Here is a 24686-nt window from a genome sequence, read left to right on the forward strand (position 1 = left end):
GAGGCCACTGCCAAGCAGGCCCCGTCATGTTACCAGCCTTTCCTTGGAGACGCAAGCCTCGGGGGGCAGGGGGTGTCTTTGCAAGCACCTAGCCTAGCACATGGGGGTATCTACGAACTTCCAGATCCACCCCCACCAAACTAAGGGGAGCCCCACTGCAAACCGTAGGCTCTCATCTCCTTGACCAAGGAGATTGCCACCAGCATCTCCATTTTGCAAGTTGGGGAAACTGAGGCACAGAAAGAGTAGCGAGCAGCCAGTCAGCAGAAGAGCCAGCATTAGAACCCAGGCATCCTGCGTGCCTGTCCCATCCTCTTCACACTGGGCCAAGCAGCTGCTGTGGAATAAGGTTACACTTGAGCGAAATTGTGACCCAGTGCAGAAATGCTCAGTACCCTGGTTCCAGTCATAGAATCAGAGAAGATTAGGGTTGGAAGAAACCTCAGGAGGTCACTTAGTCCAATCCCCTGCTCAAAGCAAGACCAACCCCAACTAAATCAGTCTGGTCTCTGTCACTTCTCTGCTGGGTGAGCTTGGGCAGGTCATCTCGCCACTCTCTGCCTCAGTTTCCCCACTCAGTCTTTAGCTGTCAAGACCGTGAGCACTTTGGGGGCAGGGATTGTCTCTCACTTGGGGTCTGTGCAGCACCCAGCCTGACAGGGGACCCCGTCTGATCTCGGCCGGCATCTGGCACAGCACCTGGCCTGACGGGGGACTCCCCAGTCATGGCCGGGGTCTGACACAGCGCCCGGCCCGAAGGGGGACCCCCCACCCTACTCATAGCCGGGGCTTTTAGGTGCTACACTTAATAATAATCCAACACAGGTGACGAGGAAAGTTTCACCCTCAGCCACACACTGACCACCCCGCTCCAACTGGCTGCGATTTGAGAACTGGGGGGCTAATTCCTAGTCCCCGCTGTCTGTACCATGATCTTGTTTCACAGGCAATTCGAGGGGCGGAGGGAAGAAAGCACCATACGAACTGCAATGGAGGGAGGGTCCTGAGTCGTTATGGTTCAGTGTTTTATAAAGGGGAAAGCAACGCTCGTTATACCCTACAATCCCACCACCCCCACCACGTTTTTAACCCCCCTGGGGAGCTGCCGTCCTAAGAGGAGTCACACACCCGAGACATGAGTAAGAGCCTCTGCTGCTCATCATTGCAGTATCTGAGCACCTCCCAGGCTGCAGTGTATTTATTCACACTACCCCATCCCCACAGGAACACCATTGTACTGATGGGGAAACTGAGGCATGGAGCGGCTGCTCAAGGAGGTGCATCAGTGGGAAAGCCGAGACACTAGTGCCCTAAGTCTGGTGCCATCCTGCCGCTCTCAAGCAGCTGCTTAATGCCGAGCAGTTTCACGAAAGACCAGAATGCAACTCAGGAGTCCTGACAGCCAGTTAGCTTGGTTCAAACCTCTACATGCCACTCCCCTCCCAGAGCTGGGGATAGAAACCAGGAGTCCTGGCTTCCAGCCCCCCTGCTCTAACCACTAGACCCCACTCCCCTCCCAGAGCCAGGGATAGAACCCAGGAGTCCTGGCTTCCAGTCCCCCCAGCTCTAACCAACCAGACCCCACACCCCAGAGCCAGGGATAGAACCCAGGAGTCCTGGCTCCCAGCCCCCTAGCTCTAACCAACCAGACCTCCCCTCCTCAGAACCAGGGATAGAACCCAGGCATCCTGGCTCCCAGCCCCCCCTGCTCTAACTACTAGACCCCACTCCCCTCCCAGAGCCAGGAATAGAACCCAGGAAACCTGGCTTCCTGCCCGACCCCGATCTAAACCCTAGAACACCGCCCCTGTGTGCGGACGAAAACAACCCCTGCTGTTGCCAGGCAGATGTGGATCGAAGTCAGCGACCTGCTCTGAGCCTGTATCTCTCTTTCTCTCCCCAAGGAGAAGAGCCTCAATTACACCGAGCGAGCGAGCGAGCAATGGCAGGGAAGAGAGAGAAATGGAGGGCGGGGGAAGAGGCTACAGCCCCTGCCCTGCTAAGCTCAGCTGGTCAGCCACAGCCCCTCCCCACGACTGGGAGCCAGACCCCGCTAATCCGAGTGCCCCCTCCCAGCACCTTATCATGGGGGGAAGATAGGAGCTACAGAGGGCATGGCTGGGACTTTTACTATGGTGGGGGTGTCATAAGCTCAGCTGCCATGGTGCACCCCCTGCTGGCCGAGCCTGGCGGGGCAGGCACGCCCTGCCTCCGTTTCCCCTCCCCCAGGCGTTTGGTCTTTCCCAGGTCACTCTCAGCGTGAAATCCCCTCCCAGGATAACAGGCCAGGCAAACAAACAGTCAGTTCCTCCACCCGGCTCAGATGCCTCTTCACCCGCCTCCCGGACTCCCGTTCCCACGCCGGGGCCCGAGCCCTGACTCCCAGGAGCCCCTCCCCCCAGACCAGCACCACTTACTCCCCATAGTTCGTGCCCCCGCCCCCCTGCGTTCTCTGCCCTTTGGTGGGGCCCAGGCATTTCTCAGGCTGGCTGAAATCCCAATGAGTCCTGGCTCTTAGGCTGGCAGACAGCAGACTGTACATGGCTGGCTACCCCAGCACACTGCCCCATTACGGGGCTGTGGGGGCGGGGGGGGGGTAGGTACAGAAAGAGCATCAATGGAGCTTTTATTGTGGTGGGGGGGTACGAGTTGCATAGCGCACGGTTGGCTGCTATTGTGGCGGGGTATTACAAATGCCGTGATGGAGGTCTGCGTGTCAAACAAGAGCCATCCATGCCTTTCTGCTGGCATAACCCCGCCCTAGGCCCGGCAGTGCTGAGGGGCTGTGCCTCTATTGGGGTCCATCCAGGCCCTCTTCTACCCCCACAGACAATTCCCAGATGGGGGTGTGACGTTATTGACTTGAACTGGGACCGTATAGAACACTGTTGCAACCAAGGTCCCGTAGTGGCACCAGATCTTGTATAAAGGGGGTCAGATAAAGTGTCTAAGACAAGGTCATGGTTGGCTGGTTATGATGACGTGTAGGGCATGTATCGTTTTTGTATTTAAAGATATAAGTATTGGTTCTAGAGTGTCTGTATTTCAAACTTGTGCTCTGCTTCTGGGGGACACCCCAGACAAGTTGGTCTCAGCTCTGCCTAGCCTGCTGGACGGCCCATTAAGGACCATCCACTGTACAACGGACCCACTGAGAGAAGGCAGACACGCCTGGGGACTCAGCAAGGTGTGCAGGGACCTGCCTGTGGACAGAACTCGGAGGTTTTTCCAGGCCGTGTGCTGGGCAGCTTGTCTTTGGGACAAAGAAAGAAAGACCACATGGCAAGAGACTATAAAAGGCTTCTGCAGCTCCTCCATCTTGTCTTCAATCCTGCTTCTGACCTCTGGAGGGACTTTGCTACGCTGAAACTTTGAACCAAGGACTGAAAGACCCATCCCAGCTGTGGATGGACTCCAGAGACTGAATCTGAACCTGCCGTTTATTCCATCCCTGCGACAAGCCTGAACCAAGAACTTGGCCAGGACTGTATGGAATTGATTTCATGTAACCAATTCTCGCTCTCATCTGTATCTTTTTCCTTTTATGAATAAACCTCTAGATTTTAGATTCTAAAGGATGGGCAACAGCGTGATTTGTGAGTAAGATCTAACTTGTATATTGACCTGGGTCTGGGGCTTGGTCCTTTGGGATCGAGAGAACCTTTCTTCTTTTACTGGGGTGTTGGTTTTCATAACCATTTGTCCCCATAACGAGTGGCGCTGGTGGTCATACTGGGAAACTGGAGTGTCTAAGGGAATTGCTTGTGTGACTTTGGGTCAGCCAGTGGGGTAAAACCAAAGTCTTCTCTGTCTGGCTGGTTTGGTTTGCCTTAGAGGTGGAAAAACCCCAGCCTCGGGCTGTAACTGCCCGGCTTGAAGCAATTTGTCCAGAATTGGCACTCTCAGTTGGGTCCCGCCAGAACAGGCATCGTTACAGGGGGTAGCTGCGCCATGCCAATGGATGGCACAGCAGGGACACAGCCGTGGGCGCTCATTTAGACACACATCTTAGCCGGCCCACGTTCACAGCCCCGCCGCACTGACGCCTCTGTTTATGGAGGAGCTGGGACAGAAGCACCCTCCTCCTCACCAGCTGTTCTCAGGGGCTATATTTAGGAACAGAACCCAGGTGTCCTGACTCCCAGCACCCCCTGCTCTACCCAGCCTGGCTTCCCGATCCTTCCATTAATAGAATGGGGTGCGCCCCCTCTCCGGCCCGTACAGCTGTCTGCAGCCCTGAGCCCCGGAGATAGGACCATTAATTTTTCACAAGGCCCAACGAGCTAGAAGTGGAAGCTAGCTGCTCCGCACAGTGGCATGGGCACTAACCCTGTAAGCATGATAATCCAATCCCGTAATATACCAGCGAGCGGAGTAACGAGGCAGAGGAGGGAGTGGGAGCTGTCCCCCGATGGATGGAAGCGGACTGCATTTCATAGGACCTATACCACAGACATCAGCCTGGGGTGGGGGTGGGGGTGGGGGTGAATTCTCCATGATGGCACAAAAGGCTCCTCCCCGAGGAGCAGCTTTGGAATTGAATAAAGCTAAACAGAATTAAGGCCCCTTTAATTCTGAATCAGAGCGTCCACAAAGGGTTTAACTAACCCATTTTAAGAGTTCATTTGGATTAGCTCCCCCTGTAGACAAGCAAGGGTCTGTCGCAGTTTGCTGCCAATGCAGGATTCAGATCCCCTTGGAACCTGGGGTGCCAGCCTGGGGAGGAGTCGCCCGGGCCAGCTGGGACATAGCCAGATAGGCAGCCATCACCCAGCTGTTCCAGGGTCTGGGAAGTGGGTTACCCTGCCATTGCCATTCACATCATTTCCTGCCGGTGTTTCCCTCCGCAGATCCCTTCAAACGGCCATCAGGCCGGTTAACATGGCACCGATCAGCCGGGGGGACAGAGCGTTCTCATAACAAACGTACCACCCTCCTCCGCCCCAAGACACAACCCTCGGGCTGTCTCATCTGCTTAGACGGGCAGCGCTCTGGGACAGGGACCCACTTTGTGTTCTGCGTCTGTACAGCACCTGGCGCCCTGGTCCAGGAGTGGGGGCGCCTGGGTACTACAGTAAAACACCTAATAGCAACAAAAAACGTACAGCTCCTGGCACCATGAGGATTTGGTGCATGCCTGAGGCTCCTAGGTGCTACCGTAATACAACTAATAGCAACAGAAATGTACAGCGTGTAGTGCCATGGAAGCCGGGTCCATGACGGGAGCACCTAGGTATTACTGTAATACACCTAATAGGAATAAAAAGGTACAGCCCCTGGCATAATAGGGTCCTGGCCCGTGCCTGCAACAGAACCTTGCAACCCTGCTGTTAATCACTCAACACCCTCTCAAATTCTGAGTAATTCTTTAAAATATTCTAACCCTATTGCGTATGTCTAAATCGAATGAATTATCATTTTAAATAAAAGCCGGCTTACTTGCATTAGTCTTTCATCAGCCAAAAGCGCGGTGTTCCCATTCATGTATTCCTAATGCCGTCTAAAATAAACCAGTTAAGGAACCACTGCTCTGGGCTCTGAAACCTCCGGGGAACAGACTGGGCGAGACAGCCAGGAGTCAAGCACAGAATCTTCTGATTCCAATAATCAATGGCAATGTTTTAAAGTATTGGCGAGATGCCCACCACTGTGGCTGGCACCCCAAGGACTGAACTCGGGTGTTCCAGGGCTAACAGCACAGGTGTTAAAGGCTTCAGTTAAAGCTTCCAAGGCAGGGCCATCCCTGACCCTCTTCTCTGCAGATGTCACACACACTGGCCAGTTGGTCCCCCCCGTGTCTAGCCTAGCGGTAATGCAGCACATGTCTGAGAAGGGCCTACATGCGTTCATCGGCGTTCAGCTTTAGAATCATAGAAGATCAGGGTTGGAAGGGACCTCAGGAGGTATCTAGTCCAACCCCCTGCTCAAAGCAGGACCAATCCCCAACTAAATCATCCCAGCCAGGGCTTTGTCCAGCCGGGCCTTAAAAGCCTCTAAGGAAGGAGATTCCCCCACCTCCCTAGGGAACCCATTCCAGTGCTTCACCACCCTCCTAGTGAAATAGTGTTTCCTAATATCCAACCTAGACCTCCCCCACCGCAACTTGAGACCATTGCTCCTCCTTCTGTCATCTGCCACCACTGAGAACAGTCTAGATCCATCTTCTTTGGAACCCCCTTTCAGGTAGTTGAAAGCAGCTATCAAATCCCCCCTCACTCTTCTCTTCTGCAGACTAAATAACCCCAGTTCACTCAGCCTCTCCTCATAAGTCACGTGTTCCAGACCCCTAATCATTTTTGTTGCCCTTCACTGGACTCTCTCCAATTTGTCCACATCCTTTCTGTAGCGGGGGGCCCAAAACTGGACACAATACTCCAGGTGTGGCCACACCAGTGTCGAATAGAGGGGAATAATCACTTCCCTCGAGCTGCTGGCAATGCTCCTACTAATGCAGACCAATGTGCCATTAGCCTTCTTGGTGACAAGGGCTCACTGCTGACTCTTAACCTGCCTTCTCAGAACAGCAGCAGGGCAATGGGGTCTCCTCGCTGCTCATTGCGCCGAATGCTCCTTCCGCTGAGATGGCCTGTGCCTGGCAAGCACAGAGCCTGCGAGGCCCATGCCAAGCCTGTGCCAGGCCTGCACCAGGCCCTGCAACACCCATGCCAGGTCCACCCCAGGCCCTGCAACGCCAGCCAGGCTCTGCGATGCCCTCACAAGCACAGCCCAGCTGCCCTGGGCTCGCCCTGTGCAATCTGGGCCCATCTCAGGTCACACGCGCACCCCAAATCTGGCCATGCCCTCCCCCCCTCGCCCTGCCCCCACCCAGCACATGGCACGTTGGCAATTACCTCTCCTCAGGAATTCATCCCGCCTCTCGCCGGGCATGCAAGCCTTCACCGCCACTGCCTGGGGAGAGAGAGCGAGAGAGATGTCAGCAGCCATCCCGCCTGCCCCCATCATCACCCTCCCCAAGTCCAGGGGCCAGGGGCATGCGGAGATGGAGGGGGTGGGGCCTGAGGGCGAGGTGGCACGGCCTCCCCCACATGGCATAGTGGCTCACAGCACCTAGCGCCACACCTTGGCACCACCATAATACACCTAATAGCCATAAACATGTACAGCACCTAGCACCATGGGAGCCTGGGGTGCCTCGGTGCTACCGTAATACACCTAATAGCAAAAGAAAATATACAGCACCTGGCACAATGGGAGCCTGGGCCATGATTGGGGCACCTGGATGCTAACCTGATCTCCAGTCCTTTCTTCCTAGGGACCCTGCGGGGCCCCTTCTGCCACTGCCCCTTTTGGTCCCTGGGAGATCTCATTCTGCCCATCTTCAGGGTCAACTCCAGAGACCCACCATGCTTTCCCCAGGCCCCCCTCTCCCATCAGGAGGAATCACGCCCATCCCTCAGCTGTGCATTAGTACAGAGCCTTGAACTCAGATCCTGGACTCAGGCCCCTGGGTGTTGCGTGTCTGCCCTCGGGTTGGTTTGCAGTGGATAAGAGCCTACTGCCGCAGGCGGCTGGAGGAGTCCCTCCCTTAGCCCAATCAGTGGTGGCTGGCACTCTGCGCACTGCAAGGCTCACCCGCCACGGCAGCTCATGACAGCGGTTGTGTCATTTTCACCCTTCCAGTGCTTGTAGACATTGTCTGTCCTCGAATTTCTCCTTCTACGCGTCCAGCCAGGGGATCCCCCGTATCTCTCCATCCTTCTGTCTGTCCAGCCATCTCCAACCAGCTCCAACCAGCCACCATAGTTATCCATTGCTCTAACTAGCCATCCAGCCATCTCTTTATCCCTCTATCCATCCCTCCCTCCCCAATATCTCTCCAGCCATCTCTCTCTGACCTTCCATGGCTCTACCTATCCATCCATCCACCCTTTCCTCCTATCTCTCTCTCCTCCTACCCACCATTCTCTCCATCCACAATATTTATCTACCCCTCGACCTATCCATCTGTCGGTTCATCTCTCTATCCTTCTACCTCACCTTCCGTCCCTGGTATCTCTCCATCTTTCCATCCTTCCCTCTCCATGCCAGGTCCACCCCAGACCCTGCAACGACAGCCAGGCCCTGCAACGCCTCACAAGCACAGCACAGCTGCCCTGGACTCGCCCTGTGCAATCCGGGCCCATCTCAGGCCACACTCACGCCCCAAATCTGGCCATGCCCCCGCCACCCTGCCCACTAGTTAGCCATTGTTCTACCTTCTACCCACCCTTCCATCCATCCTCAATATTAAACCATCACGATCTATCCCTCCGTCCTTCCATCTATTCATCCATCTCTCTTTAACCTTCCCTGGGTCAAGCTAGCCTCCCATTCATCTACCACTTTATCCTTCTTTTCAGCCTTCCATTCATGCACATTTACCTATCTCTCTTCCTGTCTATTTATTCATAATATCTGTCCATCTCTTTATCCATCCATCCACCCACCCACCCAAAGGATTTAACCATCTCTCTGTTCATCCTTCCATCGTACTTCACAAACTCTCTTTTATCTATCCAATCCCTTCTGTAGTCCCCTAGCAAATCTTTCTCTTGCTTTATTATAGCTAGCTGGCTATTTGTATTATGTAGCACCTAGGAACCATAGAATCAAAATATCTATTTACCTATTTATCCATCCATTCATCACCAGAAAGTTGAAGTTTCATGGACATTAATCAAAGCAGTGTTGCCGTGAACTCACTGTCCCAATCAGTGAGCTCACCCAGGATTATTTAGCTCAGTACAATATCCCAGTGATTTGACAGCACCCGAAATGTTCAGTTTTTCCCACTCCAGATGAAGCCGAAGGGCAGGACAGGGGTTTCGGGGAGTACGTGTGAGTGGGGGGAGCTCTCAGCACACGGGGAAGGGGTTTGAGATAGGCACATTAGTTGGATGTTCTCACTAAAAGGCTCAGTGGTGAAATGGTTCATACGGTTCTAGTGAACATCACTAGGTTTAAGAGTTGACACCCAATTGAACTGCTTAAGGTCTGAGAGGTGAAACTCAGTGGGACCTTCACTGCCAGCTTTGACCATCTTGGTTGGTTCTCTGATTGACCCGTTCTGTCTGATTGGGGCGGAGGGGAACTGACACTGCTGAGAATCTGGGATTCCCCCCTCCCTGATGCTTTGACCTCTGGGTGGACATCTTAGAGCTTTTTCCCCAGACCTTCCTCCCCCTCGCACACCCTGTGCGAATCGGGACCATCCAGAAGCGTCTCACGCCCACCTCATACCCTTGCCAATGACGGCACGAGGGGGCCAGGTGACAGGGCCCTTTGGCTCACACGGGGCAGGAGATGGGGCAGGGAAAGGCAGGCAGGCGGGCAGGCTCTGCCCCCTGGGAGAGGGCATCTAAAGCTCGGGCTGCTCACAAGCTCTCTCTGTGACGTGCTTTGAAAGCCACTGCTGGCCCGTGCCAGAGGAGATGCCCACGGCGGCAGCAGGCGAGCTGTGTTCCACCGTCACGTCACAGCCCCCGACTGGCAGTGCCATGGCACAGCGCCGGAGATCCCGCACGGCTTAGCACAGCAGGGGCTGGCTGCGCGCGTGTTTGAACGGTGGCACCTAAAAGAGCTTGTTGGAGCCCATGGTGCTGCCCTTCCCAGCAAGGGGTGTCTAGTGAGCCCGGGGACCTGCCGAGAGCCCGGGGACATGACAACCCCGCTCGGACCGGGGGGGATCTTTGTTTCAAAGGCTCTGGGAACAAGGGCGAGGGGGGGGGAGCAGGCCTGCAAAGGAAGGGAGCTCCCACCTCACCTGCTCTAACGTGAGGCAAAGACAGAAAAGGAGCCATGGAGAACAGAGAGCAGGAGGAGACTGTTGACATGAGCGCGGTTAGAGGCGGGCCGGGGGCTGGGAGCCAGGACTCCTGGGTTCTGTTCCCAGCTCTGGGTGGGGAGTGGGGTCTAGTGGTGAGAGCCTGGTGGGGCTGCAAGCCAGGACTCCTGGGTTCTGTTCCCAGCTCTGGGTGGGGAGTGGGGTCTAGTGGTGAGAGCCTGGTGGGGCTGCAAGCCAGGACTCCTGGGTTCTGTTCCCAGCTCTGGGTGGGGAGTGGGGTCTAGTGGTGAGAGCCTGGTGGGGCTGCAAGCCAGGACTCCTGGGTCCTATTCCCAGTTCTGGCAGGGGAGTGGGGGCTGGTGGTCGGAGAGTGGGGAGCTGAGAGTCTGTCCTTGAGCTATTCCCACCTCTCCTGCTCTGTGCAAACGCAGGCAAGTCACTCCCCCGCTCTGTGTGGGGCCTTGCCCCTTGGGCAGCGCACAGTGTCAGTTTCCCTAGGGAGTGCCCCCTTCCTGGGAGCCTGGCCACTCCTGGGTCACGGGGGCCACAGCAGCTATTTAACAGGCAAACTCACCCCTGCCCCATTCCAGAACAGGGCCTGAGAAACAACCCCACGCCCTGTGCTCTGGGCTCTGTGTGACGATAGACAGGGTGTCTGCCCAGGGCCCTGAGCCTCTCGGAGCTGAGGCCAGAACCCGGCCCTGCTGCGCTGGCAAGGGGGCCCTGTGAACTGAAGGCGCGCTAGAAATAAAGGAGCACGTAACAGCAGCTCTCCGCTGATCCCAGGGCAGGGGGAGGTGAATGCTTCGGGCCCGAAACCAAAGGGAACAGGCAACAAATGGAATCAACCGGGTTTCCAATTGCAGTCCCCCTGGGGGCCTCTAGAGGGCGACACGGCCCACCCAAGGTCGGAGCAGCTCTGGCCCCGTCCAGCAGGGGGCAGCGGGCTCGATCTAGACCCTGGTGCTGGCGGCGGGAGAGGTGAGGCTGCACCGACGGATCCGGGGAATTAGACGGGGACCGTCGGGCCGAGGCTGGGCACGGCAGGGGCAGAGCTAACCGGCGCCGGGGCCGCGCTCGGGGCCGCGGCGTGGGGTCACCGGGGGACAAGGCCACAAAACCCACGGGAAGGTGAGAAGCCAGGGGGGCTTCAGCAGGACCTAGATTTTACATATTGTGCGAAAGACGGCACGGCTGCCTAGTACCAACTGAAAGAGCAGAGCGCCCCCCCCCGCTGAGCCCCCGCCCCCTGCCGAGCCCCCCGCCCCCCCCCGCTGAGCCCCCGCCCCCTGCCGAGCCCCCCGCCCCCCCCGCTGAGCCCCCGCCCCCTGCCGAGCCCCCCGCCCCCCCCCGCTGAGCCCCCGCCCCCTACCGAGCCCCCCGCCCCCCCCCGCTGAGCCCCCGCCCCCTACCGAGCCCCCCGCCCCGCTCCCTGCAGCCCAGCGCCCCCCCCGCTGAGCCCCCGCCCCCTGCCGAGCCCCCCGCCCCCCCCCGCTGAGCCCCCGCCCCCTGCCGAGCCCCCCGCCCCCCCCCGCTGAGCCCCCGCCCCCTGCAGCCCAGCGCCCCCCCCCTACCGAGCCCCTGCCCCCCCCCCGCTGAGCCCCCGCCCCCTCCCCGCAGCCCAGCGCCCCCCGCTGAGCCCCCCGCCCCCTGCAGCCCAGCGCCCCCCCCACCGAGCCCCCGCCCCCTGCCGAGCCCCCCGCTCCCTGCAGCCCAGCGCCCCCCCCACCGAGCCCCCGCCCCCTGCCGAGCCCCCCGCTCCCCGCAGCCCAGCGCCCCCCCGCTGAGCCCCCGCCCCCTCCCCGCAGCCCAGCGCCCCCCCCCGCTGAGCCCCTGCCCCCTCCCCGCAGCCCAGCGCCCCCCGCCGAGCCCCCGCCCCCTGCAGCCCAGCGCCCCCTACCGAGCCCCCCGCCCCCTGCAGCCCAGCGCCCCCCTACCGAGCCCCCCGCCCCGCTCCCTACATCCCAGCATCCCCTCCTGAGCCCCCGCCCTGCTCTCCGCAGCCCAGAGCCCCCCGCCGAGCCCCCGCCCCGCTCTCCGCAGCCCAGAGCCCCCCGCCGAGCCCCCCGCCCCACTCCCCGCAGCCCAGCGCCTCCTACTGAGCCCCCGCCCTGCTCCCTACATCCCAGCATCCCCTCCTGAGCCCCTGCCCCGCTCCCCGCAGCCCAGCGCCCCCCGTCTAGCCCCCCGCCCCGCTCCCCGCAGCCCAGAGCCCCCCGCCGAGCCCCCGCCCCGCTCCCCGCAGCCCAGCGCCTCCTACCGAGCCCCCGCCCCGCTCCCTACATCCCAGCATCCCCTCCTGAGCCCCCGCCCCGCTCCCCGCAGGCCAGCGCCCCCCGTCTAGCCCCCCGCCCCGCTCTCCGCAGCCCAGAGCCCCCCGCCGAGCCCCCGCCCCACTCCCCGCAGCCCAGCGCCCCCCACTGAGCCCCTGCCCCGCTCCCCGCAGCCCAGAGCCCCCCGCCGAGCCCCCCGCCCTGCTCCCTACATCCCAGCATCCCCTCCTGAGTCCCCGCCCCGCTCCCCGCAGGCCAGCGCCCCCCGTCTAGCCCCCCGCCCCGCTCCCCGCAGCCCAGAGCCCCCCGCCGAGCCCCCGCCCCGCTCCCCGCAGCCCAGCGCCTCCTACCGAGCCCCCGCCCCGCTCCCTACATCCCAGCATCCCCTCCTGAGCCCCCGCCCCGCTCCCCGCAGCCCAGAGCCCCCCGCCGAGCCCCCCGCCCCGCTCCCTACATCCTAGCATCCCCTTCTGAGCCCCCGCCCCGCTCCCCGCAGCCCAGCGTCCCCCACTGAGCCCCCGCCCCACTCCCTGCAGCCCAGCGCCCCCTGCTGAGCCCCCCCAGCCTTCCCCACATCACGTCTCCCTGCCGCTGTCCAGCCGGGGTCCAGCCCTGCTTAGCAGGATGGCTGAACCCAGTGGCTGCCAGAGAACAAGGCCCTGGGCACAGGGTCAAAATCTACTCACCTGCCCCCAACCTGTCTGGACTCCCTTCGCCGGGACCTGCCAGCTGCCTGGGCTGGGCGGGGAAGGGGGAAAGGGGGCATATTTCAGCCCTTATCTGCCAGGCTGGGAGGTGGATTTAATATCCGAATCCTTATTGAGCTTCCTGGCTCCCTCCCTACCAGAGCCGCCGGCTCCAGGGCCCTCGGTCAAGCTGATGTGGCTAATGCACCTTGTATTCAATTTCGGCAATAAGGCGAGGCGATCGTGGGGGGGGACGGACGACAAGGGGGGGCTGGCAGAGAGGGGGATCAGATGGGTTGTTTTTTCCCTCCTATTGTCACCGATTCGCTCGCTCTCGCCGGCATGAGGCCCGATCGGCCTCATTCCCAGCAAGGCCCTTTTAGCCAAAGCCTCTTAGCACCAACAGGCCAGGGTGGGGTGTCAAAGCCCGGCCCCCCCATCCTGCCCGGGGTCAGCACTGAGGCGTCACGGGTTAACCCCCCCCGTCCCACCCTGAGCCCCTGTCTCGCCAGCCTGGGGACGCCTGTGATGAGGGAGCTGGGGCAGTGGGATCTGGGGTGGGGAAGGGGAAGCAGCTGGGGGTGGCTACGGGGAGACAGCAGGCCAGAAGGGGAAGGAGGTGGCTACATTCGGGGACTCAGCTGGGGGCCTGGCACTGACGCCCTACTGAGCTTGGCCCGATTCACCCCCTGCCCCATCAGACTGGGAGGGCAGGAGCAGCTGATTTCAGTGGGGAGAGAGCAAAGCCTGATGGGCCTGGGGAAGACAGCGCCCCCCTCTGGTGCATGGCAGCAGCACTGGGAGGGATGGAGCCGTTATCCAGCGGGCTCAGGCTGGAAGGGAAAGAGCACAGGGGCCAGGGTGGGCTTGAGAGGAACCAAAGCGACAGGATCAGGACAGACCCTGTGAGCTCCCTGGCTGTCAGCCTGCCCTGCCCCGGGACCCCCAGGGGCTCCCTGCCACCCAGGGCTATGCTGCACAGGCCTGATGTCAAATTCAGAGCTGGGACTGAGGGGTTCAGAGGGCAGGAGGGGGATCAGGGCTGGGACAGAGGGTTGGAGCATATGGGCGGCGGGGCTCAGGGGTGCAGGCTCTGGGCGGCGCAGCCGGCATGTCCCCCCTCCGGTTCCTACCTGGAGGCACGGCCAGGTGGCTCTGCACACTGTCCCACCCACAGGGGCCGCCCCCGCAGCTCCCATTAGCCATGGTTCCCAGCTAATGGGAGCTGCAGGGGCGGCGCTTGACGCAGGGGCAGCGTGCAGAGTCCCGGGGCTGCCCCTACGCGTAGGATCTGGAGGGGGGACATACCGCTGCTTCCAGGAGCCACGCGGCGCAGAGGCTAACAGGGAACCCGCCAGCCCCACTGCACGACACCGCCAACCGGACAGTCAACGGCCCGGTCAGCACTGCCACCAGGATCCCTCGTCGAGCGGGTGTTCCGGTCCAAAATCAGAGACCTGGTCACCCTAGCATGGGCCCAGCCCTCGCCCGTCCCCAGTTGTGAGAGCGGGGCCCCTCCCTCCACCTGGCACTGCCCACGGGGGTCCCCGCTCCCCTGCCACCAGGGAGAGGGGCTCAGCAACCCCACGAAACACGCCAGGCTGCCGAGCACAACCCCCCGCACCCCTGCAGGCCCAGCTCCCCAGCCTCCCCCCCGGCACACACTCCAGCCCTCCCCACCATTTCTCTCTTCTCCCTCCCCAACCCCTCCCTTCCATCCCCATCCTCTTCCCAGCCTCCCTTCCCTTCGACTTCATCCTTCTCTTCCACCCTGAACTCCTTTGCCTCCACCCCCATCACCCTAGTCATTAGTGTCCTCCTCCCCCCGGCACCATTTTCAGCCCCCCACAATCCCTCCGGGACAGGGGGCTCTTTCCTCCTGCTGGGATGGGAGGCCACCAGCATCGAGGATCAAGCCGGCCCCAGTGGGTGAGATCCTAGGCCTGGGTGATGACCCCTTGAGCCCTGCTCCCTCCGCCCCATGGGCTGCCCCCTCTTCCTTTCCCCGTTATTTCCGAGCGGGTGCGGGGACGTGCTGGGAATAACACAGCGGGCCCAGCTCCTCCTGACATGCTTTGACTCAAAATCAGCGCTTGATAAAAGTGAGATTGCTTGTCGACAAACAGAGCCGCCAGCTGCCGGAGCCGCCCCGCCCCCCCGTCTCCCCCCGCAGCACCGTGCACAGACTGCTAATAACGCCACCCCCGCAGCCAGCCACCCAGGTGGCTGGACTGGGGGAAGGGAGGCCGGCTGGCACCAAAGCCTGGATCGCCCAGCCCTGGTTAAAGGGCCGCTGTGCTGCAGGGAACAAGGTGGGGGCGCTCTCCTCTGGTAGTGAGGTCTGCCCCCAACGCCCCAGCGTGGCACTAGGGGGCGCTGTGCTGCAGGGAGCAGGGGGGCTCAGTCAGGGGCACTCTCCCCACTGAACCAGCCATGCAGCAGCGAGAGGGGGACACGCCCCACAAGTCCCGTGCGGAACCCGTAGCCCACACGCTGCGATCCGCCCATCCTTCCGCCGCATCTCCATCCTTCTGCGGTAGCTTTCTTGCCATCCGCCGCAGGATCTGTCTGGCTTTTGACCCTCTCCCCGATCGCCCCAGCAACTCTGCTCCTGCACTGAACTGCAGACAGACTGACATCAGCTGGGAATCCGGCCATGAGAGTAAAACGTTCCCACCACTGTCATCCAAGGGGGAACGTTTCGCACCGATTTGCCCAGGTGTAAATGATGGTACAAGAGCGATGGACAATCTTACCTTCATTATGTGACTCTTTGCCAGCTCCCCCTAGAATAACTGGGGACCCCTGTATTTAGGTTGCCTAATTCTTTCCATTAAAAAGGAGGCCTGTTACCCTAAGCCCTCATCGCTTGCAGCAGGCCTATGAAATGAGGCCGGGAGAAAACCCTCGGGTCAGGAAAGTGCCTTTTCTTTGTTACAGCAACTTCCATTCAGGGTTAGCTGAAGCCATCACAAATCCCCCTTTCTTTTCTATCACTTGGATTGCTACGAGAAGTGCTGGCAGCCTATCAGAAGCTGTAGGTCTCAAACCACTTTACAAAGAAGGCATTAACAGAGGGGGGAAACTGAGGCATGGGGTGGGGGGCAGTGATGACATGCCAGTAGCAGAACTGGGATTTGAACCCAGGTTGCCTGAGTCCCAGTTCAGGGCTCTGACCACTAAGCCCCCCCGCCACCTAATAAAATAATACTTGACAAATTAACAACAGAACAGGACCGTTCTAAACCTGGGCTAACAACACCAACGTAGATGCTGCATTGGGAATGCACGGGAATTGCCAGAGCACCTGGGGGGAATAAGTGGTGGGGATAGGTGGGCTGACTTCCCCCTGTACTCCCAGCCCCAGCCCAGCCCCTCACTTTGGCCTCTCCCAACCACACATGGAGACAGCATATGGCTGCCAACTTGGTAATATTTAAAAACCGGATGCTCTCCTGCCCCGCCTCCTCCCCCCGAGACCCCACCCCTGTCCCGCCTCTTCCCCTGAGGCTCCGCCCCATCCACTCCTCTTCTCCCTTCCCCACTGTTGCTCGCTGCTTTTCCCCTCCCACTCCTCTGCCCGGGTCAGGAGGGACTCGCCTGCAGAGCCCAGGGTGGGAGCTGCAGCCATTTGATGTAGGTAGGAGACAGCCCCGGCTGAATAGGTGTAGGTGATGACCCGGTGCCTTCCCCGCCTGCAGTAACCGGACATTGGGTGTCCAGTCAGTAGATCTGACCGGACACAGTCATGTCCCCTTTTTGACTGGACTTTCCGGTCGAAAACTGGGCACCTGGCCACCCTAATAGCTAGTTCTGTAGCCCAAGGTGTTAAAAGCCTGTTTCTTAAGAGAGAAGGCTGAGACTGCAAGTCCTGCAAAGGGTGCATAAGCCGCCTTATTTTTCCCTTTCACAAACAAAAATGGCAGGAAATGCCCTGCAAAAAACTCCGTTCAAGCGGTATTTGGGGTGCAATGCCAGCGGGACAGTGGCCGTGCACCTGACCACTGTCCCGTCGTGCGTGCGCACTGGAATCTCACCTTTGGTGTCCTCTGGGCCCTGCCTCCTTGCAGGTCGGGCACAGAACTGCACAAGCAGTCGCAGAGTTGGCATTTCCTGTCGTTTTCCCAGGCCTCGACTTTGCAACCTACATAACGTTCTTTTAACGACAAGGGTTTTTTCGCGTGTGTCTGTAATTCTTTATTCAGTCCTCTGAATCATATAATGATGCTCCTGGACACCCTGTCTGCCTGATGCCCTTCCACTGAGATCACGAAGAAACCACAGGGCTGACCTGAACCGCGATTGTCTAAGAACTGATATTAGCTTCTATTTTCCTATTAAAGATAATCACACCACCGCGTTGCAGTCGCGTGGGGTTTGCCCCTTTTCTCAACGCTTGATCTGATCTCCTCCCTCTTGACCAGGGCTGCAAAGGGCAGAGAGGCTGGTGTAAACCAGCATGGACGGCAGTAGAGTGATGCCAGTTTACTCCAGTGAGGATCTGGCCCCGTCTGATGCTTTTTGCCACGCCGTGAAGCAAGCACAGAACATCAACTTTTCACCCCTAACAAACCCTGCAGCCGGCACGGCCAGTCCAGGCTGGATTCGAACCAGCGCCCTCGAGGGCCAGCCCCTGAGCCATGGCTGCTGCTAGGGGGGCCCAAGTTCAAGCCATCCAGCCTCCTTTCCTTCCCCTGTCGCATCCAGCCACCTCCCTGCCCGCAGAGTCAAGGGGCACGTGCATGGGGGTGGCGCGGACGCACGCAGTCCTAGTGAATTATCTTCCCCATTTCAACTGTTCCTTTCGGGCACGGCTTAATTAACCCATATGTCATCCTCCTTAGGCTGCTTCCAATTAGGTTAGCAGAGCCAGCAAGATGTCGGCTGGCTTCTGGAGCCGGTGTGGGCGGCGGGGGAGGACGGGCGAAGACCCGTGCCATTTCGTTCAGGATGTGTTTCTATTCCAGTTACCCAGGCAGGCCTGCACAAGGCCAGGAGGAAAGCGTGAGAGCCGAGCGCACTGGCTTGGCTGATCGCACGCGGCCCGGTGCAACCGCCGGGCCAAATGGCGACATGGCGGCTTCCCGCACGCAGGCCCCTGGAGCCCTCCGGTTGGCCTCATGCCCGCGCTCTGCCACGTGCCACCTGGCGCATCGATACCAGGTAGGGTGACCAATTTGGTAATATTTAAAAACTGGACACCCCAGCAGGAGAGCGGGAACCTCCCTTGCCCCGCTTCTCCCCCCCCCCAAGGCCCCACCTCTTCCCCCGAGGCCCCGCCCATCCACTCATCTCCCCCCCCCCCCCGTCACTAGCTGCTTTTTCCCCCCCTCCTCCGTCCGGGGGGACTTGCCTGTGGAGCTGGGTCTGGGAGCTGCCCGACGAAAGTAGGAGACGGTCCCGGCTGAGTAGGGGCTAGCGCGGGTGATGACCCGGCGCCTCTCCCGCCCACAGTAACCGGACTTTGGGTGTCCGGTCAGTAGATCTGACCAGACACAGTCAGGTCCCCTTTATGACCAGACTTTCCGGTGGAAAACTGGGCACCTGGCCACCCTAATGCCAGACAAGGCAGCCCCGTGGTGGGGCTCTGCTGCCAATCTCCTGTGCAACCTCCAGCCAGTGGCGTGGGCGGGGGAGGTCTTTCGAAGCCAGGGAGGTCAGGCAGGTAGCTGGGAGATGCCATCCCCACCCCCACCCAGAGCCACTGTGCCTTTGAACAAAATCTCCCCCCTCGTTCGAGAAGGGTTTGATAATTTCATGAGCAGGATTAGCAAGAGGGGGTATGGGGATTAGAACCTGGGCCTAAAATGGGACACGACGACCTCGGAAGGAGCACTGCGGAAAGGGACCTGGGGGTCAGAGTGGATCACAAGCTAAATATGAGTCAACAGTGTAACACTGCGGCAAAAAAAGTGAACATCCTTCTGGGTCGTATTAGCAGGCGTGTTGTAAGCAAGACACGAGAATTAATTCTTCTGCTCTACTCCGCGCTGAGTAGGCCTCGATTGGTGGATTGTGTCCAGTTCTGGGCAGCACATTTCAGGAAAGATGCGGACAAACTGGAGAAAGTCCAGAGAAGAGCAACAAAAACAATTCAAGGTCTAGAAAACATGACCTATGAGGGAAGATTGAAGGAACTGGGTTTGTTTAGTCTGCAGAAGAGAAGATTGAGAGAGGACACGATAACAGTTTTCAAGTACCTAAAAGGTTGTTATAAGGAGGAGGGAGAAAAATTGTTCTTCTTAATCTCTGAGGATCAGACAAGAAGCAATGGGCTTAAATTGCTGCAAGGGAGATTTAGGTTGGACATTAGGAAAAACTTCCTAACTGTCAGGGTGGTGAAGCACTGGAATAAATTGCCCAGGGAGGTTGTGGCATCTCCCTCATTGGAGATTTTTAAGAGCAGGTTGGACAAACCCCTGTCAGGGATGGTCGAGATAATACTGAGTCCTACCTTGAGTGCAAGGGACTGGACTCGAGTCCTCTCAAGGTCCCTTCCAGTCCTAGGTTTCGAAGTACCACCCTGTGGAAGGTTGGACTGACAACTTCCCTTGCGGTTGGGCCCACCCCTGTTTAAGCAGAGAACGAGGTGGACTTCCCAGCTACCCCAGTGGCAAAACTTTCCATTTTTGAGGGTTTTTAACCTATTTTTCATGGGTTCATTTTTTCAGGAAATCGGAGCGAAATTCCAAAATGCAAAATCAAAACATAATAACGCCAAACAAAACGGCCTTCTGATTTTTTTTTTTAATTCAACCAAAACAAAGTGCCAAAACCATGCTGGTGTTCCCAGTTGTTTCCATGGCCCCAAATCTGTATTTTTCAGCCCAAAAAAGAGATATGCACAAAAAATGTCACCCAACTCTAATTTCAGGACTCTGGAAATAGCTGGCAAAGCCCCTGTGGGTGGAGTCACAGCCCCACTTAGCAATCCTGGAAGCTAGATGTTGTGTTCCCAGCGGACGCCCAGAGAAGTTAGATAAAAACATGCAACACTCTTGTGGGAAGGTTGCAACTTAACATGACTTTATTTCTCACAATCCAGACCCTTAACACTCAAGAACCCCAAAACAGAGAGAGACAAAGCAGGCTGCTCACTAAGGCAGAGGGGCGTAATTCACTTCACCTTGCTGTCGGTGGCTCGCTGCCGATTGAATCTGATCTCACGCTTCCCTACAAAGCCCTCTAGCTTGGCAGCAGGATCCGGGAAACCCCTTCACGCCTGCAGTGACAGCTTGGAATTCCAACACAATCCTCGGTGCACCGCACTAGACACACACAGCTCTTCCCTAGTATGTCAACCTACGTGGCTGTTCTGGGAGCTATGTACCCATCTTAGGGGTTTTTATGAGCCTACGACTGTAATATCCAAGTGCCTCACAAGCTTTTAAGGTATTTATCCCCATAATACCCCCGGGAGGTCAGGCAGGGGCCCAATTCAGGCAATTATCCTCATTTCAGAGGCCCGGCTCCTCAAAGGTATTTAGGTGCCTAACTCCCATGGGAATCAGCCCCTTGGGGAGGAGAGGCCTAGCTCTCTTTTGAGGGATCCAGGTCGAAGTGTAAGGATTGGTGGGACTTGAATGCAGGACCGCCAACACCACCCTGCTCCCCGCCCTCCTCAGAGGCGGCACGCCACAGGAAGTTCCTCCTTGAGTGATCTGACTGACAGTTGTATTGGCAATCCCGATTGGCTCCTTGATCCTATATAAGGGGCCTACCAGGAAGAGTCCAGGTAGCAATGGGGGTCTCCAGCTAGCTGCTGTGACCACCCTGCTTCTGAGCTCCCGGCATTGACCTCAGGTCTGACTAGGAGCCTGATTCCCGATCGATTCCCGGGGCCCCCCCAACCCTGACCTGGTACCTGGTATTGCTGACCTTGACACCAGCGGTGACCCCTAGCTTCGGTTCCCAGCTCCCAAGCTCCTGCCACTCGTCCTGCTTGCCTTCACCCAGGATCCCAGTCACCCAACTGGCTCCCTCACCACTAGGCCATCCTTCCCCCAGCTCCTTCTGGCTCCGGACCAATCAGGACATCCCAGGTCTGGCTGCATAGAACAGGCCTCGCTTCCCTGAAGCTTGCAGCCAGGGCTTGCCTCGGCTCCCCTCTCTCCACCGCCTGCCGGTGTCCCCGTAGCCGAGAGCCGCGTAGAGAAGACAAACGAGCCAGGTTTTGCAAAGAGAATGGGCAGCCCAGATGCCGGTCGGGCTCTCCGAGTAGGCTGCGAGCTCCATAAACACACAGCCCCAGGCCGGAGCGACTCACGGGGCTGGCATCACAGCCGGGCGCCCTCCGCACACCTCCAACGACTTCCAGGGCCACTCGACTCACAAGGTGGGGGGACCGCTCAGCCGGCACAGAGGGCAGGCAGTAGGAGAGCTGAGCCCTGCGCACGTGGCATGACCCAGAGGGCTGGGCTTCAGGACGCCTGGGTCCCAGTCCTGGCTCTGCCACTGAGCTGCCGGGTGACTTGGGGCAAGTCACTGCGCTGCTCTGTGCCTCAGTTTCTCCTCCTGTCTTCTGTCTCCATAGACTGTGAGTTCTCTGGGCAGGGGCCTATGCTGCACCTGGCCTGTCGGGGGGCCACTCCCTGAGCTGGCAAGGGCCTCTAGGTGCTAGCTAATAATAATCCACCAAAAGAAGCAGGAACCATTCGGTATGTTCCCATGCGATAGGCCCACACCCATTTTAAGGGATTCACCCCTACGCCCTGAAGGCAGTCACCAATGACACCAATGACTTTCTACCCCCACTGCCGAGGGTCAGGATTCACTCAGGACACTGCCCCCATCCTCGTTTATCTGGTCATTGCTTTGATCTCTTGGCCATCCTCAGAAAGGAAAGGAGTGGGCAGGTGGGAGAAGGAGAGCTGGGGACGAAATGGGGTAAGGAGCATTATCCCCATTTGACAGATGGGGAAACTGAGGCACTGAGAGGGGTGACTTGTCCAAGGTCACCCAGCAGGCAGAGCTGGGACTAAAAGTCCCAGCCCAGGGCTCTCCCCACTGGGCCACACTGCCTCCCTCCCAGCCAGCTCTCCCAGGGTGGGAGCAGGAATGTGAAGTCTTGCTCTCTGGGCCAAGGAGACGTCCCGAGGCCGCGGCTGAGTGGACATGGTGATGGGGGGCTGAGTAGCGAGCACCAATTCGCCTGGGGTGGAACCAGTTAGCCACGCTGGTTGGGGAGCGCCGCGTGCCATCCTTCACACCAGTGCAAACTGGACGTGCGACACCACTGGATCTGAATGGGAGGGTTTCACACCCACGGTGGGCTGCGGAACGTGAGCGCCCGGGGCCCCTGTGCGACGCAAAAACCGGGGGTCTTTGTTTGCAGCTCAGTCACACCAGATTTGCACCAGTGTGTCGGCTGCGGAGCGACTCCTGATTTACACTGGCAGAGAAACAGTGGAACCAGCTCTCAGAATCCCCCCGTCTCTCTTCCTCTTCTCCTGGATGTACCCCCCTTACTCAACCCTCAACTGCCGAAAGGCACCGGAACCCAATCCCCAGCTGGTGAAAATGGGGGCAGCTCCCATGGAAGGCATTGCTGATTTACACCAGCTGAAGGCCTGACCCACATGTTCATTGTAAGAGCCTTTCACGACACCCTGCATCTGGAAGCCAGGCAAAGACTATCCAAGCAGCGATCTTATGTTGCCACGAATAAAAGATGTCTTAAAATTATCTGTCCATCCCCACGCACACCCCTCTATCCATCAATCCCTCCATCCCCATACACACCCCTCTATCCATCCATCCCTCCATCCCCATACACATCCCTCTATCCATCCGTCCATCCATCCCCATGCACACCCCTCTATCCATCCACCCATCCATCCATCCTTATACACACCACTATCCATCCATCCACATACACCCCCCTCCATCCCTTCATCCATCCCCATACACACCGGTTCATCCATCCCCATACACATCCCTCTATTCATCTGTCCATCCACCCCAGTACACACCCCTCCATTCCTCCATCCATCCATCCCCATACACACCCCTCTATCCATCCACCCATCCGTCCATCCCCATACACACCCCTCCATCGCTCCCCATAGACACCCATCTTCCTATCTCCATTCACATACCTCTATCTATCCATCTATCGATTTACATATTTATTTCAGGAACTCAAAGAAACACAACCCAAAACCAAGTGACCCAACAAGCCAGGAAAATACTCACGGAAATGAAAATCTACCCAAAGGTTATTAATTATGATGTAGTCATAATTAATAACGATTCATAATAAATAATAATTGGACAAAGGTTAAACCTCTGGAAAACAAACTCGACTCACTTTGCTTCTTTGTATAAACACAATTTTTTTAAAGGGCAGCACGAGGCAGGAATCCAATTAAAAAATAAATAATAATAAAAATCTCCAAGCAGGAAAAGGGAATTTTAATGAGCCGTTGTTTTAATATAAACATTGTTTGACAAACAGAAATACCAAAACAAGCGGAGAAATGCAATGCAATGCAAGCGGGACTGGGGGGGGGAGGCTAAAACAGCACCATCTGACCTCACTGCCTTCATCCCCCCCATGGCCCGCTGTACCCCACTTCCAGAGTCTTTGTCTGTATTTAAATATTAGCATTCAGCAAATAGTGACTTAAGGCAAATGTGGGTCGAGTCCGGGGGGAGGGGCGTGGAATCAGGACTCCTGGGTTCTATTCCTGGCTATGGGAAAAAAAGCATTTGTCTAGTGGTCTGAGCAAAGAATTAGGGCTCAGGACACCTGGGTTCTATACCAGCTCTGGAAGGACCTGGTGTCTAGTAATGGGTAAGGGATTGGGAGTCAGGACTCCTGGGATCTATTCCCAGCTCTGGGAGAAGAGCGATGTCTAGTGGTTAGAGCAGGGCAGCCTGGGAGCCAGGACTCCTGGGTTCGCTCCCCAGATCTGGGCAGGAAGAGGGGTCTAGTGGTTAGAGCAGGGGGGGCTGGGAGTCAGGACTCCCGGGTTCTATCCCCAGCTCTGGGAGAGGAGAGATATCTGTTGGTTAGAGCAGGGTGGGCACGTGTCAGGGCTCCCAGGATCTAATCCCAGCTCTAGGAAGGGAGCGGGGTCTAGTGGTTGGAGCAAGGTGCAATAAATCAGGCCAGCCGGGCTCTAGCCCCAGCTTTGGGACTAACCTGCTGTTTGGCTGGGCTCCAGAGGGATTCCCTCTGCCCTGGGGGGCAAAATTTCACCTTTCATGCTCCCCTCCAGTCCTGTTGCAGCCAAGGGAAGGTCTCCACGTAGAGGAAGCAGATTTCAAAACAACCAGCCTGCCCCTGCCCGCTGACACACAAGAGCAACTCTGCATGGGGAGCTGCCCATTCAGGTCACTGGCTCTTCCCAGGTGTGCAAGGACCCATCCCTTGGAAGCCAGACACTCAGGCCCAAACCCTCCACTGATGGCCAGTGACATCATCGGATTCACGCCAGCAGAGATCTGGCCTCATTGAGTCCAGTGGAGCTACGCCCGATTTCACAGCTGGGGATGCGGCCCATGCTCTGGAGAGCCCTGTCTATTTAAATGAATAATGACAACGCCTTACTATTCGTCTTCAAATGGACCTTTGCGTGGCACAGGCCGTCCTGCGCCTCGACACCGAGGCTCTCAAAGAATTAAGGACCAAATCCCCAATCAATGAGGCCACTTGCAATGCCCGGAAGGAGAAAGCCAATTTCTTACCTCCAAGGGGGAAATGGCAGGACCATGGTCACCCAGAATTTGGAACTGAACCCAGGAGTTCTGACTCCTAGGCCCTGCTCGACGGACAGATGCCTGAAAGCCTGTTCTCTGGGCAGCACGAGTGCTCCTTGGGACTGTGCCTGGCTAGCCGCCAAAGCTCTGTACAAAGACAGAGCGAGATTATTAGCCCTACTTTACAGATGGGGAAATTGAGGCACGGAGTGGGTGGGGGTAGAGACACTTGCCCAAGGT

The 24686-nt window shown here is 58.1% G+C and overlaps 1 protein-coding gene across 3 annotated transcripts in view; it reads right to left on the reverse strand.

Annotated features, from left to right (window-relative positions):
- LOC140902085 (leucine-rich repeat and fibronectin type III domain-containing protein 1-like) overlaps nt 1–24686 on the reverse strand; it is a 56607-nt gene that overhangs the window by 10753 nt on the left and 21168 nt on the right. The window contains exons 1-2 of one of the 3 annotated variants that reach the window (XM_073321757.1): nt 7594–7735; nt 6852–6909 (exon numbers count right to left, since the gene is read on the reverse strand). The exons of 1 other annotated variant lie outside the window; for it this stretch is intronic. The gene's annotated coding sequence lies outside the window, so the exon portion shown is untranslated. Of the gene's footprint in view, nt 1–6851; nt 6910–7593; nt 7736–24686 lie in introns of those variants that run through there. One more of the 3 variants, XM_073321756.1, reaches the window with a different exon arrangement.

Source organism: Lepidochelys kempii, chromosome 23, assembly GCF_965140265.1.
Source record: "Lepidochelys kempii isolate rLepKem1 chromosome 23, rLepKem1.hap2, whole genome shotgun sequence".
In the NCBI taxonomy this organism is placed as follows: domain Eukaryota; kingdom Metazoa; phylum Chordata; order Testudines; family Cheloniidae; genus Lepidochelys; species Lepidochelys kempii.